Below are 20,623 nucleotides of genomic sequence, written 5' to 3'. Positions count from 1 at the left end.
TTCGTCAGACTCTATACAATACTTAAAAAAAATAAAGCCGCTCCTGTTTACACGCACGACCTCAAAATATAAGGACTCAATTAGAGGCTGCGCTGGTTTAACCGAACAGCTCTATGTATCGCTTAGAAGACACAGGCGCCGCTTTCGTCCTTGCTCTCCCTGTCGCATTTTTCTGGTGGGAACAATGAAGTGGCTGACTGAGACCCAGTTTTCTTTTGCTTCATCATCATGCCTGCCTTTACAGTTGTGTTGTCCTTTCACGTTTGGCTGCCATGTCGGCTGTCTGTGCCGCATTCACAAACGTCATTAAATCCCTTGTCCTAAATTGCCTACATCAACTACATTTCATAATGCTTTCATCTTCCCTTCTGTGACTTTGTTCTTTTTCTGCACAGTTAATTCCTTTGCTTTTGCTTTTTTTCTCTCGCTCTCTTTTTCTTTTTCTCCACGTCGCTTTCTGTTAGTGCACGGTTCGCCTATTAGTCTTTATATCGTCCAAACTGGGATGTGAAGCAAAACAGATGCTTGCTTTTCCTTTAAGTAATATATGTTGGCAAATACCAATCCACTTTTGCGTAATAAAACTTCATCCAAAGAAAATTACAGCAGCCATGCTACGCAGTAAATTAATTACAGAGCCATTAAAAGCATCTAACATCGTCTTGTGAGACTAAATTGCAGTGGTGGATTAAAACAACTAGTATAAGTAAGCAGGCTTCTCTTAATAAATACAATTTTGTGTTGTCACACTTGAAGCAGTTTGAGTTTATCCTTCACCATATGAGAAATTAGAGTGGATAAATAGATACAGGCCGCCTCCGGGGCCCGGAAAAGATCCTGTGCAGTGTACACTTCGCTTTGACTTCTCAGTGTGTGTGTGGGTTTCTGCTGCATGAAATATCAGCTGTGGGAGTGTTCGGATCTTAAGCAAAAGTTGCTTTGAATCCCAAGATGCCTTGCACAGTTTTTTCGAAACTTTTCGCTCTTTTATGACTCCACGCGACCTCGTTTTCACCCCCACAAAATCCGGTCAGACTGAGTTAGAAACACAAAGGGTATTGTGTTATTCTTAATTTAGAAGCTATATCCATGAAAATTATATGTTGGCGTTCCACTTTCACGAGAGGCAGCTCACTTCAGAGCATTGACCAAAGGTAGCAAGTTAGTATATTTTGCTAATGGGGGCTGGCTTTTAGAGAGACTTTTACTGATTGCTTTGTTTGGCCTCATGCCCAAAACGAGAAAATGAGGGGGGATAATCGAGCTTTATTGCTCACTGTTTAACTGTTGATAAGTGTTAGTTTGTTTAATGGCTGCATTTATGTCTTATTTAATTACTCCCACCATTTGAAAAAGAGGTAGTGCAGTAAAGGTGTTCCTCTGGCTCAGTTTGTTGCTGTGGCTTTAAATTCAATAAATATCAACACTTAGTTGAACCACAGTGGGGGGTGGGGTTCCATGGAAGTACTAAAGGATGAAAGAAAATCACAGTCGGGGACAGTCGCAAGTAATTCTGTTCAATTTATAAAAGTGAGTCTGTTGTAGGCAAATGCTTTTAAAATGTTGCTCCAATACAAAGGTCCATTGAGTTAGAATCACATTAGATGGGGTTAAAATGTATTACATTAAGTTTGAGCCTCAGTGCCAAGCTTCAGTTTCACTGAGAAAAAAGAAAAACCAAGAACAGCACTTAGCTTAAGGTAGAGCTCCTCTAACCATGGATAAAAAAAGGTTCTGTTTAATAAAAGAAGAAAAATGTGCCTGTTTCTCATCTGTAATGTACGGATATATCTACGTACGTGTCTATCTATCTATCTGTAGATGTTGGTGCCAGACGGATTTGTGTAAGCATTTTGTTCTTGGGACAAAAAAGCCTTCGTGAGGTCAGAGGTCTGAGCAGAAAAGCAACAGTGACTCAAATAACCACTCTTTACAACCAACGAAGGAGCATCTCTGAACAGACACCGCATCGAGCCTTGAAAAAGATGGACTACAGCAGCAGAAGACCACACCGGGTAACACTCCTGTCAGCTGACAACATGAAGCTGAGGCTACAATTTGCATGGATTTTTAAACACAAAATTCATTCGGATGGTATGATCAGAATTTAGAATAAATAACATGAAAACATGGCTCTAGCCTGCCTTGTATCAACAGTTCAGGATGCTGGGAGATATTTTCTAGGCACACCTCATGGCCTCCACAGTCACCGGATCTCAGTCAAATAAAGCACCTTTGGGATGTGGTGGAATGGGAGATTCACATCATGGATTTGCAGCCAAAAGATTTGTAGCAACTGTATGATGCTGTCATGTCAGCGTGGACCAAAATCTCTGAGGAATGTTTCCAGCACCTCGCTGAATCTCTGCATCTAAGAATTAAATCAGTTCTAAGGGCATTAGCAAGGTATACATGCATAACAAATAATCATCAAATAAAACAGCAGAAGGACAGACAAGTTCAAACACAGAGGGCGATGCTTTAATTCCATTTGAGTACATCAAGAAACAGCTAAAAGCATTATCTAGATTAAAGATAGGGTAAAAGAAAGTCCACACCATAAAGCTTACTTTTTGAAGCGAGGCTGGCAGGGAAGGAGGTGCAGCTGTATCATTTGCACCGTTCTTCCCCACACGATTCCTTCAAAGTCCCCAGGCTGAGTCTCCTTGGGCTCCTGTCGGCATGTGGTCCATAAACTCTGGGAGGCTGAGGCAGGATGTCGGCGTGTAGGAGTGCGTTCTCACTGTTTTTAGGAACAGCTCTTTCCGCCGTGTTTTTATGCTCGGCTTTGACGTGGATCAGTTGTCACCTCTGACTTCAAATCTATGCTCTGCGGAGAATGGGAGCGAGAGGAAAATCATAATGGAGCACATTCGGCCATCAGTGTCATTCAAGTGTCACATCTCTGATTAAACTGGAGCTGCATTACATATCCCGTTATTACTTTTCCTCATCTACACTAGGTTAGCGGAGTGAGTTATCTGGTCTTCATTTACCCAACTTTGATCGCATTTGATAAAAAATATAAAGTCTGTGATCTTAAGCGACTCATTTCCTTTCACTTGATTTTCCATCCAACTGATTGCTTCTTTCAGTTAGGAAGGATGATCGCCTCGGTATGGTGACGGATGAGAAACTGTAGAGAAACTGTTTGACGAATTGTGTGACGTGTTCCACATCTTTGTTTCTAACCTCACTAAATTGTTACTTGTCCCTCCTAAAGCTCTGTCACACCTTCTTTTTGTAAAGGAGTAAATGGCATTTGAAGCTCCCAACTAGCAGCCACCTCTGAAGCTCCACTCTGTTGTCTCTCCGTCTTTGCGTCGCATTGATGCTGATCGCGTCTCTTTCTCACGGCTGCGTTGTGACACGAGACAGCACGCCATCTCACTTCAGCTTACTTCTCATGTCGTGAAACCAAATCTAATCTGATCCGACTTGTAAAACGAGAAGGGAAGCACTGCTCCTTCGCTCTTCCTCTTAATAAATGTGCCGACTAAAATTAGTTCTGTGCTACTCTCTTTCACAGTGAACTCTTAAGAGTAGCACAGATGTTTTCAAAGAAATTTAAACTTCAGTGTTTTGCACATGCTCAGAGTCAGAATCAGCACCTGAAATAATCCAACTAAATTCTGATAATTAATAATTACAAATCACTAATCTTCATCACGCTGAGAGAAATACTAAAACATAAACGGTAATAGGACTGTCATCTTTATCTCCTTCAATAACACGCATGTGTTTTTGAAAGTGAGCCCCACTTTCTCTGCCAAGAGCAAACAAACTGTGTCTATTTTATAAAACAAAGAAATGTCTCTACAGAGTAGGAATTTGATATCCAGGAAATGCTTCCGATGTCTTATGCATACTTTTCAATAAATATCAACCAAGCGTTGGGATTTGTGGTAGAATATAGAAGTTGCTGCTTGTAATTGGGTTTACAAGTCGGCAAATGACTGTTATGTAAGTCAAAGGGTTCTAACTTTGATCAAAACTGGAGAATAAAATTTTTAAAGTGTTTCGGAGTTATGTGAAAGATCGATTTCTGTGATTTTGAAGCAGATTTAAGCATGCTCATTTGTAACGGTCAACCGAGTGACACGATCTGAAAATGTGTTTCTTCTCTTTGTGTTAGAATTTCAGTAAGTTGTGACTTATGAGAGACTGATTTTGACAATAATTAAAGCTAGTGGGAGTTTTAGCTTCCAAGTGTCTTAATTGGTTCTGTGAGCTGTGTGTCACAGTCACTGCTACAACCCCAACTGATACTGATGCCAGGCTAAATTTGGCCACACTGCAATGCCACATGCTCTTTCATTTCTTATACATTCTCAGTTTTGTTGTGTCTGGTAGAATTGTACAAGTGGCATCATCATTAGACCCTAATCTTTTGTATCATTAAGCACAGACATGCTCGTGCTGTTAACAAAAGAGGGACTAAAATCTTTGCCATCTTTCTAAAGATAAGTGAAAATATGAATCTAATATTTTTAGTTTGTCTAACTACTTTTTGCCCACTTTTTGCCAAAAAACTAAAAGCTGGGCATTCTTGTAATCTGTTAGCAGTCTTTCTCTGGCTGGTAAAGAAGAGGGAAGATAGATGAGGAAAAACACATGAAGAAATAACAACAGCTGTTACAACTGTGCTGCATCGACACTACAACGGTATCCCAGCTAATTTGTCCAATTATGCAGTTTCTATTATGTTAATGATTTTGCACATTAGAACAAGAACAGGTCAACCATAATAAAATATTTTACCTGTCAATAACCAAGGTTAACATAGTTAACTAAAACTAAACTAAAAAAATTAAGCTAGATATAAAAAACAACAACAACACTTTAGTTAATAAAAAAAAAATCAAAATTAGAACTTTTTAGAAAATTTAAACTAACTGAAATGATTTTGTGAGAAAAACATATAGAGGAATTATTTTTGGTATTTGTTAATTTGGTGACATTTGTTATCACAAACTGGCTGATGAGATGTGTTTATTGAGGCTTTGGATGTCTACAAAACTGTGAGTCAACCTCTTTCAAAGAGTTGTGTTTATATTGTAATATTCATGCTGATTTTCCTAAATCTTGCCTCTGACACATGCCCTTCATACAATAGCAATTATAAAGTCTTAAACTAACACTGAAACTAATAAAAACTAAACAAAAACTAAACATTTTCAAGCAATGAAAACTAAACTGAAACGAGCAAACCCACTCAGGAAATTCACAGAAACTAAAATAATTCAAAACAAAATAAAATAAAAATAATTTGAGAATACAAAACTATAATAACTCTACCAGTAAGACTAAACAGGAAAATTTTACAATTACACGAGTCCTCCCCTCCTCCTTCTCCTTCTCTCTGTGGCTCTGCTGCACCCTCCCAGTTTGAAAACCTCTGATACAGATAAATATGTCGCACAGATCCGAGGCACAAATTAAATGTATAGAAATATAATCTTACCACTGAGCTAGAAACAAACCAGATGGCAGATTGTTAGATGCCAGATATCTAACATGCAGGGCAGACAGTATACCTGAACTAGTTCAAGTTCAAGTACAAGTTCAAATTTTATTTGCCACATGCAGTGGCAGGTTGCCCTGCAGTGGAATGAACCCACCCCCCGACCTTACACACACAACACAGACATCACAATGGGATAAAAGTTAGAGAATGGTTGCATTACAGAAAAAACACTGAAATGTACACTACAATGGGAAAGTACAAGAGGAAAAAAAGAGACCTCTACTCATGCTGGGCTATAGGTGGACAGCATGAGAACAGGAAGCAAAAAAAACTCCTCTGCACAGAAAGCACATAAACGTCCACAGTACAACATTACAGAGCGCGTGACCAGCAACAGGGTTGGGTAGGGGGTGAGGAGTAATCCCAGGCAACACAGCAGCCATCCTGCCACTGTGCCGACTCTCCAGCACGGGCCCAGACCCGCCTCGTGTTCCCAGGAGGCAACAAGCATCGAAGGCATTGGAAGGGGAAGGGGGATGTGTGAGTGCTTATCAGTGTAAATGTATGTGTGTGCATGTCCATAGTTCAGCTGAGACAGTGTCCTTCGCACTATCAGGCTAAGTAAACAGTCTACCAGCCCACCCAGGTGGCCTTCCATAGAGTGGGAAGAACAGTCAACACACAGTCGTTATCAGGGAGTTTTTGTTCGGCTCCAGCCTTGAGCCCACAGCTGGCGCCGAGAGGATATCCGCATTATGATGTTGATGTTGTTGATGTTGTTGATTTTTCTTTTATTCGAGCAGCTCATGAGAATTTCAAAGCTGTTCTTTAACACTCCGACACTCGTCTCTCAATCTCCCGTTGGAGAACCACGAGCTTCTCCATGATGTTATCAAACTTGCGCTCCGTGGTGTTGTCATTCTTGTGCTCAGAGAGCCGATTCTGAGAACTCACGACTGCAGTGAGCTGTCCCACGATGTAATCCAACTTTCGCTCAGAGGTGTTATTCTGAGCAGACCTCTCCTTGATGTAGCCCAATATATGCTCAGAGGTGTTATTCTGAGTATTCACGGCAGCTGTAAGCTCATCCAAGGTCTTAACCATGCTGCACTCAGTGAGCCCATTCTGAGAAGTCACGCCTCGTCCCATCGTTTCAATCCCAGCGGGCAGCCTTGGGGGGGTTTCAACAGTCGGTTCCGCTTTCTTAATTCTCCGATAAGCCAGGGCCAAGCCAGCTCCGATCAGCAGGAACCCTGTTATCATTGTTCCGAATAGGTAGATGTCTGCAGCGTCCTCGATCGACAGTTCCGCCAGGCACACGACCCTCCATTTCTGCCACCCGTCCATCATGTATCGGCAGGGAAAGTCCCTCCAGGGCACTCGGGCTCTCCCGAGCCCAGACTTCTCGTTGAGAAAAGGGTGTCAATAGCATTCAGAGACCAGTTGATCAAATCCATAATTCTTTTAGGTTTTAGAGAACAGACTGTGAGAGAGTGTTCCAGGGAAAGTAATACACACGAGACAAGACAAGGACACAAGGATGACTTAATTCCAGTATATCATTATTATATGGTTTGGCTGAAAACTAACAACCTTCCATGCCAGGTGGCACCGGTGCCTACAGAGTCAAATCAAACGGACACGCAGAGGCTTGTTCAGCTTACATCACAGAACGTAACCAACATTTGACAGCTACAAATGAACTCATGAGGACAGCAATCGTTTAATCATAATAACTGTTGTGATTTATTGCTGGGAGACACGACTCCAGCAGAAATTGTGCAGCAGCACAGACAATAAAGTTAATTTGTTCAATTTAGAAGTCTTTTTTTTTTTAAAGAAAAGGAAAATTGAGACAGGTCTTAGTCGAGTCTTTAAAGCTTTTATCAAATTTACGGAAAGCAAGATTTATTGTTCAAAACGGGGAAGGCCAGGTTTATATCCATTTTTTCCTAAGCTTTTAGCAAACACTGTTACAGGTATCCCATAAGAGTGTGCATCCTGCTCTCCAAGGAGGCCTGACACAGATAAACCATCCTCCTGCACTAAACCTCTTGGCACTGTCACCACATCTTGTCATTCCTCCTATCATTGGTATGACACTTAACTGACCTTTTGAGTCCCAGCTCTGACACACAGGTTGGGTTGCATATCTCCAATTTTCAAGCTGAAATCTCCAATTGGATTCCTGCCAGACACCTCCCGATTGACCTTGAGCAAGCCTGAGCTGCTGTTCCCCCCTCAGAAATCCTGCTCTTAACAAGAGCCGTCAATCACGATGACACCGGTGCAGTTGCTCCATCCCAGACCAATGTTCAGTTTGATCTTAGACAACCAACTGCTACAGCTGCTATTGCAGATTTGCCCAGTGTAAAATTTGCTGACTCAGGCCCAATTGCTTGTACAAACACTCTTTGTCTCCCATCTGGACTGCTGCAGCTTCGATCTGGCTGAGCAATCTGAAAAGAACTGCACCATAGATGTCAAAGTAAAATCCAACTTGGGCTTGTTTTTCATTACTGTAATAAAAATCTGTAATATACTGTTTGCAGGTTGCACCGTTTGGAAATGCAGTCCTTGGGTCTTCCTATTTATTTTATATTGCTCACCTCTACTTATCTCAAAGAACTACTTTTGGACCATTCTCAAATAAGGAGCCAGAGGAATCAAACAGTGAACATAAAACATGATTAAAATGTATAGTTTAACTTTTCTACTGATTCCATTGTAGTTTGTTCTATTTGATTTAATCCAAACAAATTATGCTAATGAAATTAAATAAAGCAATATTCCAACATTTTAGGAAACTATTATTTGCTTGGTTTCTAAATCGTACTGTAGCTCAAAACCCCTTATGACTTAGTGCTACATGTGACCATCAACATATTGAATAGAAGCAACATGAAGAAAGATTCACGGTTCTTTCCAAAGGTAACAACGTCGTTCTACCAGAACTTCTAAAGCTCACTGATTTCCATTGTTAAGCTAGCCAATAATATATAATAATATAATATAAGACGTTTGAAGGACAGTTTTAAGTTTATGCGCACAGGCTTCGTTAGCCTAGCGAGGTTAGCAATTGTTCTATTTCTGTGCTTTATGCTAAGTTAACTTTTTACCAGCTGTAGCTTAATAAACATCATACATTCTCATATTCTCTTAGATTTTTATTAAAGGTTATCGTGACTGGGTGGGGCCACACTAACTGACACATGGATGCGGCCCAGAAAGTATCTGCTCAGCTAGGCTAGGCTAGGCTAAGTCAAGTCAAAGAACACGGCACCTCGACTGTGTTTGTGGTTTTGGTGTAATTTTGAGCACTAAAAAAGTTAAATATACTGAGACACCATCAAGGAAGCCTAAACTCTAGTTTTGATGAGCAAAGTTCTCATGTTTTCTTGCACCAAGTCTTTAGGTGTAGCTTAGCTGATAATTGAGCTCTCCTCTCTAATCAAAGTATGATCATTTCTGGCTCCAAAAGCATAGCATGGTGAGAGGCAGTGCGCTACAACTTAAGCTTCAAAACATGCTTTCGTAAACTAAAATGTAACATTACTAAAAAGAACACAATAATTCACGTCGTACACTGTAGCGGGCTGCTAGTCCAGCTCTGATGTGTGAAGCGTTAACATACGGTGTTTCTCTAGACTTGTCTTATAAAAGATAAGAAACACACATCATGCTCAAATATTCATTTAAGAGCATAATTCAAAAAGAAATTAAAGCTTCATTTTTTTCTTTTTAAAACACAGATGTGAGATTATTACAACTGTCATTAAGAGAAAGAAAGCAAATAACTACATTGAACAAATTATTAAACGTTGCAATCTCATTTCATGCTCTGGAAGCCGACGTCTAGTCTTATTATCACTAGATTTGCTTACAAATCAGTGCCTGTGTTGAAGTTAGGGTTTGTTTTTTATCTCTGTTGCTATAGTGCGTCCATCCTGTCACAGGGATAAAAATAAATGATTCAAATGAGCGCGTGTATTTGTTTGAAATTGCTTCTGCCTCGCAGTGGTTCGGTGGTGATAGACAGCAAAGGTGCAGAACCTGAAGCTGAAGTGATTTGACACACTCACACACATACACACTTCGCTCTCACACAGATACCCTGCGATGTGATCAGACTTTTAACGCGGCTGCACATAATGTGTATTCACTGACGGGGAAGGGGGTGGAGAGCAGCGTGGACCGGGATGACGAAGATGACAGATAATTGAGACAAAACATACTACAGCAAGATTTCTTTATCATTATCTTGAAGTTGTTTTTCGCTCATTTGGTGTGGCATTGTTTCACTTCTTCCCTGCAGGCTCTCAATGACAACTAAAAGAGCATTCTCTCTTTCCTCGTTAACTGAGGAGTGCATCAGTCCTAATAAGAAAGCTTTTACACGGTTAATTAAGAGACACTGTAATGCAGTACGTAATGCTCAATTTACTCGATCTCATTCTCCCCCTCGTCCTCTTTAATTTCATTCAGAATCAATCTGTCGGACTGTTTTTTTCTTTTTCTTCCCCCTTATTATGTGGACTTTTCTACATCAAGGCCCGCTACGACTCTCCAATTTGCTTGTGTGGGTTCCATTTTGAGCCTTTCCAATAGCTTCCTCTTCCACTGCACTCTCTGATCGGCCATTTCTTTTAATTCTCAGCCTTGATGCTGCTAATTCAGGGCAGAAGAGTGGGGGTGGACAAGGACAAAAAGGAAAAAAAAAAGAGAAAAACGGATATAAGGAAATAAATGAGCTGGTTTGAAGGGAAATTAAGATGATAAAATGCTGGAAATAGGGGGCAGCATTCACCAAAACACAAACATTGGCAGGGAGCGAGCTGCGAGGACTTGCCAGTGAAACTAATGTAAACATGGAGGGAATATAGAGTGGAGAGGAAAAGAGAAGCTGTGAAAATAGAGTGGGGCAGTGTTGGAGTGAAAGCGGATGAGTAAATAGACCAATCACACTTTGAGGGCAAGGAGGGAAAAAGAAGAAGAACAGGTGTAGATTTAAGGGGAAGGAAACAAACGGAGCAGACAACTCGAGAGGAGTGAGCTGAGGGTGGCGTTTTAAAGGTCCACGCGTTTGAACATTAATTAAAAGTTATCCACTGATGAACTGTCCTGTGATGAATTGTTTCCCTTCCCATAAAAACTGTGTATGCATCCCAGAGGGATGAAGGCAGGCCACTAAATCTGCCATCCATGTTTTTCATGCTCTCTGCTTTTGACAGTAATGAGCCAGGCCGGTATGATTGGCTGTTCAGAGGCTGATTAAAAGTAGTTCCTCCTAATACATGGATTTACTTTGACATTTCCTATGCGGGAAATCTGATAGCTCCTTCAGCAGTGGTGAGTGTAATAATTATTTTCATTAGCGCATCATTGCGCAGTTGTTGATTCTTCTCAAATGAAAATCTGAAAACAATGTGACAGAAATAGGCTGGGTGAGGAACCTGCAGAAAATTGGCACCTCAAGTCTGCAGATCCCCTTGGATTCAGAGAGCTTTAAAGAGGACCTGTTAAGCTCATTCCCTGCTGTTTTTATTCTTGGACTCTAGTAGGGTAGCTTTGCATGATTTGCAGTTCAAATAGTCCTTATTTATCCTATTCTGGGCATTGGTGCAGTCTCTCAATCTGAAACAAGTAGTTTTAGGTACTCTATCCCATTAAAGGCAGCTCTCTTGTGACTGGCTGCCCCTCACAAATAAAAAGGTTTAAACAGCTGGTGGGTGCATCAGGTATTTCTTGAGAAAAAGCTCTAAAAACACTGTCTGCTAAACATCAAACAGAAGTTAAGTATTGCCAGGTAAACATGCTGTCGTAATTGCTGCAAACTACCAACTCCCTCAAGAGTTGTTAGAGACTATAAATAGAGTTTAAAAAATAATGATGATTTTAAAAAAGGCAATAATGAACTTTCAGTTTTTAGATAAAAACATCACAGCAGATGAATGCTAATGTTGCTCATTAACTACTGGATCTGTAAATAAGCATTGTTTTGCAACGTTAATGTCCAGTAGCAACACATGTAAGCTTCATAAACCACACTGTACACTACTCTAAAATTCAATTCAATTCAATTTTATTTACATAGCGCCAAATCACAACAACAGTCGCCTCAAAGCGCTTTATATTGAAAAAACTCAACAATCTAATGACCTCCTATGAGTTAGCGCTTTGGCGACAGTGGAAAGGAAAAACTCCCTTTTAACAGGAAGACACCTCCGGCAAAACCAGGCTCAGGGAGGGGCGGGGCCATCTGCTGCGACCGGTTGTGGTGAGAGAAGGAAGACAGGATGGAGGACATGCTGTGGAAGAGAGCCACGAGAGCTCTACAAGTACAAGGGCTGCAGGGCTTGAGATTTTTAAAGACAGCTAACAGATCTGATGTGAGCAATAAAGAAAAGTGTTGAGAAGCAAAGTTTTCCAGTGAGCTACTAATGAATCAAATTACTTTCCAATATGTAATATTTAAATAGTAACTTACAGAGAGGGACAAACCAGCAGCTAAACAGACTGAGGCAACATTTCAGGGATATTTACACAGTAATGTGCTGCAGCAGTCAACAAGTTCAGATGCAGTAAATCATGTTCACGTATGAAAATTTGATTGAGAGGAAAACCAAAGCATAAGAAATATAAGAGTTAATGTGGGTTGCTTTCAGAGTGCGAATCTTGTATAACCGCACGTGTCTGTCTGAGTGATCTTTGGCCTATCATAGAACAAGTGGGTGCTGTAAGTACTTTAGTCAAAGGCATAAACAGTTAAAGTGTAGTTTGTAATTTTGCTCAGTTTCACTAATTGAATTCATTTTTGTTCTTCATAATATCTTTGCTGGAGGAGCCAAACCTGAGAAGTTTTTTTTTCCTTAACAAGCGTTGACTTCAAACAATATTTACTCTCATATTAGCTAAAGTAAGCTGTAATTGTAGTGTATTCAAATCATTATGTTTCCTTCCTGTGAAAAAAAGCCTTATCGTGCAAACGTAATTTGGTAGCATCTCACCAATCAGTGCTTCAAATCGACCTCGCCACAGGAGGCCCAAAAAGAAATGCAAGGCGAGACAATCGGGAGCGTTTCAAACGCGCATGCAGCAGCCACATTGAGGCTGTTATATGATGCAAAGTGGGAGACAAATTGCAGAGTTGCAGGCCGAAATGGTTCATGGAGTCGGCTGAGTCTGACATATTCTGCCCGCTGAGCTCCACTAATCACTGCAGCCTGTCACAGGCACGCCCCTCTTCTCCAGAGAGCAGACGATCACGCACCCGATCTCAGGGCAGCCACAGGCTGACCCCACATAACACACACATGCAGACACACCCAGGCAGCCCTCTTCACGCGCATGCAATTAGATGTCAAACAGATCACAAGTGAAATGTAGTTTCCACTCCTTTACTGCCTGGTAACAGAACATAAATTCTTTTCTCTGTCCCCTTGTGTGTTTCTGTGACTCGCACAAAGCATAAAACTGCATACTACAGCATAAAAAAATCTCCATATCTATCATTCCTAATTGTTTTTCTATTCCATCCCCCATCTCCCACATACACACAAACACAGGGGCCCATTTTTAAGCTGTATCAGTGTAATTGATGCAATGACTGGAAATAAACAGGCAATTTAAGTGCTGGACACCTCACTGCTCTCTCTCTTCCTCCTTCTCTCTTCACTGCTCTCTCTCTCACCACTGTGTTTCTTCTTTGGCCCTCCTCTCACACAGACACTCACACACACAGTCACACACACTACTTTGTGGAGTATCTCCCGATCGAACAAGGTGGAATAGGGGACAAGGTCAACATGCTGGGGGACAAAAAAAAGAACGTGTGAGACAGAGAGGAAATTAGGCAGGATAAGAATAGAGAGGGACAAAGGGCATCCAGAAAACATAGACCAATCTTGCAGATGACTCACGTCTGGATAATTCTGGTTTTGTTGTTCTTGCTTTTTAACGACAAATTTACAACTCCCCGAGAAAGCAAGAGATCGCGATATCGCTGTCCAAACTGCATTATTAACGTTTCTCGGTCCTTGTAGCATTGACCAATATACCAGCTTATTCTCTCTGTTTGGAGGCCTGCAGCTCAGATGAGGTGCAGTTCACTGAAAGCTTTAACTCCCCCCAACTAAAAAAAATGTTTGTTCTAAAAAGTCTTTTCTGTGTGCGTGACGGGTCGCCTTCACTCGACCACTCAGCCGAGCGGACAGTGTTCCAACCTCTCCTCCCTGCAGCGAGTTTGGACCCAAAAAAAGACAGAAATAGCTCAAGCTGATCTAATCTAACGGCCCACGTCAATCTGACCACAGTGCTGCACCGAACATCTTCAGCTCTAAAGATCCTTCATGTGTGCATTTCCATTAGTTACACCTAGATAAGTGAACTGATTATTAAAAGCTATATGTCCAATTATGTACCCGATTGTCATAGTCCGCCTGCATGTGTGCATGCATGTGTGTGTGTGCCTGCATTAATCTGATCCCGCTCGGTCCTCTTAGCATCATTAGGGAACAGTCAAGCTGTATGAATATTAAAAGGTTGCTGCCAGTTGTGTACGCTACAGAGTTAATAATAAACGAGGTCTAATATTTTAATGGCTCTGCATGTTGACATATCCCATGGGCCGCCATACTGTCTGTTCATGAGGTAATAGGAAAAGAAAATCAAGCATAAAATGATACAGAAGGACTTGGCAGTACATGGTGAGAGGCAGAAGGCATAGTTTCCTCCTCTTTCTTGAGGCTTCCTCTGTTCTTAATGGGAAAAAAGCCTCTATTGTATCCTCACATGGTCCCAGATACCCAGATTGTTAGGAGCCAAAAAAAACTAAACTGTTTTGTAAAATTCGAAATACCCATTTGTTATATTGGACGTTTTTATAATTGTTTGCTTAACCGTCACAGTCATCTAGGCATCGGTTGATCAGAAACATCTTAGAAATGTTTTCCTCGGTCAGTGAGTCACAGGAAGATATTATTATTCACACAGCTGGTCCTGGCAGTGTAATAATAATGTATGCCAGGCAGGAAAATCAAAGTGTGGGATCATTTTGAGAGACAAACAGGCAAACACTCAATTAGCATTTGTCAGCCTCAAACATGGCTTATTATTTGAAACATGTAAGGAGCCTCCTGTTAGCATGACTGCTCATTTTAGCGTTAGATAGGAAATCGTCTCGCCGGCTCATGAGACTAAATCATCTTTAACTTCATTTACTGTGTTTTGTTTCTTTACTGCACCCCAAACAGGCATATAAGAAGGTGGATGGAGTGTGGAAACCTGTATAAAGAGGACAGTTGTTTACATAATTATTCACAACATTATTTATTCACTCCTGACACAGAAACAGTGTTACTGTCAGAACTGGTATTTCCCCCCTAATTTACAATCAAGGCTGCTTTTGTTGTTGTCATTAGCAGCTGTCTTGCTACATGTGTGCACTTTCATATTTATTTTTTTAAATAACCTCTTATATTATATTTAGCCATTACAAATTTTTATTGAGTTTAACAATGTCTCTTCACGCATTCTCTCTCAGTCAAAGACTCAAAGTCCAGCACCAAAGAATACATTTTCTAAGATTAAATGAATACGATAAACTGACTAACTAACTGACTGAACTTACATCTACTAGTTACCTGGGACAATCTTTGACTGAGGGGAGACCGAAACTCTGATGGCATAATCTGCAGTGTATTGAAACTCAATGAATTCAGATTTGAATGACAGCAGCAGCAGCTGTGGCAGTGACTGAAGCCACAAAATTTCATATTTCTCCATGTGGCTTTTGGGAGGTCAACCAGGTTTTTATCTCTGTCAGTGAACCTGCTGGCATCCATGGCTATCATTAAATTTCGGGAAAAACTCTATTTTTGAACTCTGTCCATTTTGACCTTTGACCACAGCACTGCTGCTGCCATATTTTTAGGACTGATGACATTTATTGTCCTGGTGGGGAAAATATAGCTGTCATCTCTCAAACCACACGCCCTTGACTTGGGCCCATAGAGCAGCTCAACCTTGACTTGTATCTGGACATTACACTGACCACATTTTACAGAACTAATTGCACACGTCCTCATCAAGACATCTTACTTGAGCAATAAGTACATTTAAAGTTTTTAAATTACTGAACTGCTAATCGTGCTCGTTTACAGTAATAGTTATAAAACATTCACTTTTCTTTTGCTTAAAGCAAATAAATTTAATGTGAACAATTCAAATATGACTGTACTGTTAAACTATAGATTACAGCAGGCTGAAATTTAAGCCATCAGTCTAAGAACAGGTACAGTATACCGAATAGAAAACACACCCATCTAATTCATGCTTAATGTTTTATACTGATGTATAAAATACTGAAGTAATTGAAAATCAGACTGTAGTTCAATGAATTCAGTATGTTGATGTCCATTTTCTATGAAGTGGTTTGTATTAATCTGGTTTTTTTTGGCATGAAAATTACAGTTTGCTCATTGTTCTCAGGTTATGGTAATATGTGAAGTACAGAAAAAGTGATGATCTCTCTTGTCATTGGTCGGCTGTGTTGCACAGGCTAATGAGACTTAAAAACAGTCACATCCAGGACAAATGAATCTTGTTTGAGTTCAGGAGGATTATGACTACATGGTCAGTGGTAAAAATGGCCCCAAAAAAGCATTAAAGAGAATAAACACTTCAACAGTATTACTGATGTCAGCATAATGGTGATTACGGCACACCTTTCTAATGTAGGAGCCACTCCCTCCATTATCATGAAAATTAAAATCCTGATTGAGCTAATAGGTTACAAGGTATTTCAAGGTATCACATCATTTGGAAGTTCTTTATGTTTTTGTGCAGGTTGGTCTCACGCATTGAGAATCTTATGTTAGCTTTTCTAAATGATCTAAATTGAATACTGTTCAGTACATGAGGAGGAGGAATTGGAGAAAGTGGAAGTAATGAGCATGAAGGCTACGCAGAGAAAATGGAAAAGTGCCTGTAAAGCCTTGAGAACAGTTTGGGTTAGGACCCATTAGGTAATCATTGATGAAGTTTGATTAAACTCGGACCAATCCTGTAGCAATCCTTTTGAATTGTAGAAGGACGGACAATCAGTGGATGCCTTTGCTGTGGCATGAGCCCATGTGTCCTTCAACCTGACGAGCTAAAAACGGCACTCGGGCCTCTTTCTCTTCACTTCAGGCACAAACACGCTGTAAACCCAACATAATATATTATCACCTGAAAGCTGATATAGCAAAAACATGCAAGTTGCAGTTCAACTCAATTATTTATCTAGGATCCTATTTAAAGCCCAATATGTACCCTACCTCCTTTTTGGTCTCCACTAACTCTTGAGGTAAAAAACACATGAACACATTACTGTATAAGATTAGTCTACATTTGTATGTTGCTCACTATATATAGTATAAATATCATTGCAGTTTTCAAATACTGTCATCGTATAATTTATGTTACTTGCATTGCATAAGTATTTAAAATGTCAGCAGAGGGCCAGATGGGGGGTGGAAAAAAGATTAAATGTTCATTTTCACACACGATCGCACAACGTTTACCCAAATTCTGTTTGTGTGGTTTGCGATAATACAAAAACTGGCAGAGCGGTCCACAACATTTGAGCAGTAAAGATAAGCACACCACGTGAAAGGACGAGAACGTGGCGGGGTAAAGTGCAAAGCGTTTATTGTCACAACTCAAGCAAAAATGAGCAAAAAGAGCCCCCTAACAATGTTTTTTCGCATACATGTATTCCTGTTTCCTGAGGAGGAATTGTAATAACTTTGATTAAAAGTCCAGCTTTGTTAGCTCCAAGTGCATAAATACAGCCTCCCAGAGCTGCTGTTAGTTCTACTGTGTGGAAAGTCCTGGAAGTAGACGTTACTCTCTCTCGCCCTTACACCCTAACGTTGCTCAATCTCCCTTGAAAGACTTCACGTCTTGATGATGCCAACATTATCACTGCAACCCCCTGACAAACAAACCCCCACTCATATAACAAAGCGCACTCACACAAACTGTGCATACACACATGCATGCACGCTGTGTGTGCTCACTGCAGTGCCTCTGCCTCATTGACCCCAGTATAATACTTCATTAGGTATATAGCTGATTTTACCCTTCTAAGTGAGATTAGCTTTCTTTGTCTTCTTTTGGCCTCTGAGAAAGCTCCCTGCCATAAACCTTCTCTGCAGTCACAAAACCAATAACCTAAATGTCAAGAAAGTTTATGTTTTCCTGGTATTTTTTAATCTCCAATCCAATTCCTTTATTCTCAGAAAGTGTGTGTACTGGAAGAAATCCATGGCCACATGACCAACTGTGACGCTGTTAAAATACATGCATAGGACTTCTGTTTTATTAGTTTAAAAAAAAACCCAGAGAAACCAGATAGTTTCATAAAAAAGATATGATCAAATTTACCACAAAGATCATAAATCACAAAATGTTATGTTTTTGTATATTTAACAACTCTCCTCTTTAATATTAAACTCCTACAGTATAATAATCAGACTGCTTAAGGCAGTTCCATAAAGGGTAGTCATTTGTCTTTGTGCACAGTGCACAAGTTAAAAAATTCAGCAGGCAGGCCGGGGCCACGGAACTCCATTTTAAACCTTCTGAGAAATTTTCAGCGCAATTGATCATCGCACTTCATTTCACAAAGCACAAAGCCTGAAGCAGAGGGAGAGGACTGTTCAGTGGCAGGAGGAGGGAAGGAAATCAGAAACAGTAAACCTGTCCATCTGGGCACCGTCTGTGTGGGCTGGCAGTTATTGCACTCTGACAGTGCGTCCACACCGCGAGCGACTGATGTGTCGCTGTAATCTGACCTAGTGTGGGCGGTGCAACAGGCTCTGATTCTGCATTTGTGCCGCAAAGTATAGAACAGACGGATGCTGCATGTGACTGGCATAGGCTGGCTGCATGCAAGAGCTAAATGAGAGGCATTAATCTGAAACAGGAAACTGGGGGGAAACAAAGCTATTGGCATAAATTTGCACTTGCAAATGTGGTAGTTAATCATGTAAAAAATATACGTAATACAGCCCAGTGATGTAATGCATTTGTCATTTGTCATGTTAAAGAGATGAAATTGTGAAACTCTGATTTTTATAATACACCAGTCCCAGTAATTACATGCAATGTGATATATTAAACCGCTAAATGCACTGCGCCAACTCGTACTACTGTTGTACAATCAAGTTACAGCACCATTACAGAGGCTTATTATTCTATATTTAAATATAATTTTATCCAACTAATCCTCCTCCTCTTTTAATTATCTTCCTGCCCTAATTTTGTGTGTTTAACACAAAGCCCCTGAAAATCTGGCTTAATTTCTCCATACACTAAAACTGAATACTAAAAATGACAACGAGCACTTTTTAAGAGGTTATATTTAATATTTATAGGAACTCGAGAATGCAGATGATTCATCTAAATCGTAAGCGTCACTTTAGAGTTGCATGAGCGACTCAAATCTCAAACGTGTCCATGTCGCGGTGCACAGAATCTGTTATAATTTTGCACATCAATGAATCAAAAATGGTGAAGAAGAAAAAAACAAATACAAACAACTATCAATATATAAATAAAAAAAATTTGATAACGATTTTTACAGGTAAAAACTCAGGAACAATTTGAGAACTTTAATAGTTCGATTTCACAGATTGTAATCAAAAGGTTGCCTTTATTTTGAAACTCCACAGCAGAGATACAGCGGCGGAGTGTGGACAACACTCGGGCTCTGTGAGCATTTACGCTTGAAAGTTTAGAAAGACTGCGACAGACTGGCGACCTGTCCAGGGTGTACCCTGCCTCTCGCCCTATGACAGCTGGGATAGGCTCCAGCGCCCCCCGCGACCCTGAAAAGGATAAGCGGAAGCGAATGGATGGATGGATGGAGTTTAGAAAGATGAGAGGAAACAGCTTTTCATCCATAAAATTCACAGAGGTGAAAGTTCAAACCCACAGCAGCACCCAGCTAGACGGGCATTTTCATGTTATCTGGTTTTCCTTTGGACTTATTGCATTCACGTCTCCCCGCTGTTAAAGGGCAGCGTCCTACTTGTGAGCCAGTTCACCGAGCTTTCTGTGATGGTTTGTGAATTATTCATATAAACACGATTGACCGGGGGGAGATTGAATTACGAGACTGATTGATCAGTGGGCTTGTAAAAAGGAATCCCAATGACCACTGAAACCCAAGTGTGACTTAAATGATTTGAGTGTGGAGCAGCATTAGCAGGCCACCATTCTACACCAGTATAGCCTCTCTGCTTTTAGTGCACGCCACAACTGACCAAAAAAACTACATAAAATTTAAGTGAAGAGAATAAAGATCAAGGCTGGAACTCGCAAACATGTATTCTTCTCTGTTAGATGAGATTAATTAGTCTTGTTTTGGCTGCCCATTGAGCTAAACCCCAAAGTTTTTAGTTTGAGTTATTTACAAAATGGGAAGAAAATGTTCCTGTGTGTATTTTTTTTTTTATTAGATCTACGCTCTTTCTACATTATCAAAATTGATGCTGATTAATTACCAAGATGTCTCCACCATAAAGAGCAGCAGTCTCTCCCTGTTCTGCTCCACCATTCGCCACCAGCCTCTCTTTTATATGTCATAAAGCAGCCTCTTTTCCACCAGCTTTCACTGCGCTGCAAAGCCACATAATGCCATGTAGTGTAAAGGCTTCCTGTCTGTTTGGATAATTATACAAATGTCCCAACTGTTATTGGAGCAATCAGTGTTATGATGTTGGATGTTGAACTCGTGCTAATGGCACCAATAGAACGTTCATGGAGAAATCAGATGTATACTGAAACGTCTGTGAAGTGTCTCTTGCCTCCAGCGGATTATTGTTGCTGTTGTTTCGGGGGCTCAGAATTGGATTCTCCCTCTCCCTCTATCTGTCTGTCTCGCCCATCAAAGTAAAACAACAAATCTCTGTATCACTGATTTTTCATTACCGCCTGTCTTGCTTTATCCCTCAAGGTTCAGATTTGTGTTTTGTCTTTTTTTTGTCTTTTTTGTGCATTTTGTGTATTCCCACATAGTATAAAGTGCTGGAAATGCCCTCCTTCTGTACTAGAATAATCCCAGATTACAGATTGATATTCGCCGTGGGCATGCGATGTGTGTGTGTG

At 40.5% G+C, this 20,623-nt stretch overlaps 1 protein-coding gene across 4 annotated transcripts in view; it reads right to left on the bottom strand.

Annotated features, from left to right (window-relative positions):
* Nucleotides 1-20,623, bottom strand: part of flrt1a (fibronectin leucine rich transmembrane protein 1a) — a 43,423-nt gene that overhangs the window by 13,153 nt on the left and 9,647 nt on the right. Inside the window, exons 1-2 of one of the 4 annotated variants that reach the window (XM_005931966.3) lie at nucleotides 5,465-6,222; nucleotides 2,571-2,830 (exon numbers count right to left, since the gene is read on the bottom strand). The exons of 1 other annotated variant lie outside the window; for it this stretch is intronic. The gene's annotated coding sequence lies outside the window, so the exon portion shown is untranslated. 2 more of the 4 variants (XM_005931967.3, XM_005931969.3) reach the window with 2 other exon arrangements.

Source organism: Haplochromis burtoni, unplaced genomic scaffold, assembly GCF_018398535.1.
Source record: "Haplochromis burtoni strain Fernald_Lab_line unplaced genomic scaffold, NCSU_Asbu1 Contig_152, whole genome shotgun sequence".
NCBI lineage: Eukaryota > Metazoa > Chordata > Actinopteri > Cichliformes > Cichlidae > Haplochromis > Haplochromis burtoni.
The sequence above is the reverse complement of the archived record's forward strand: the minus strand, read 5'-3'. Positions and strand labels throughout refer to the sequence as shown.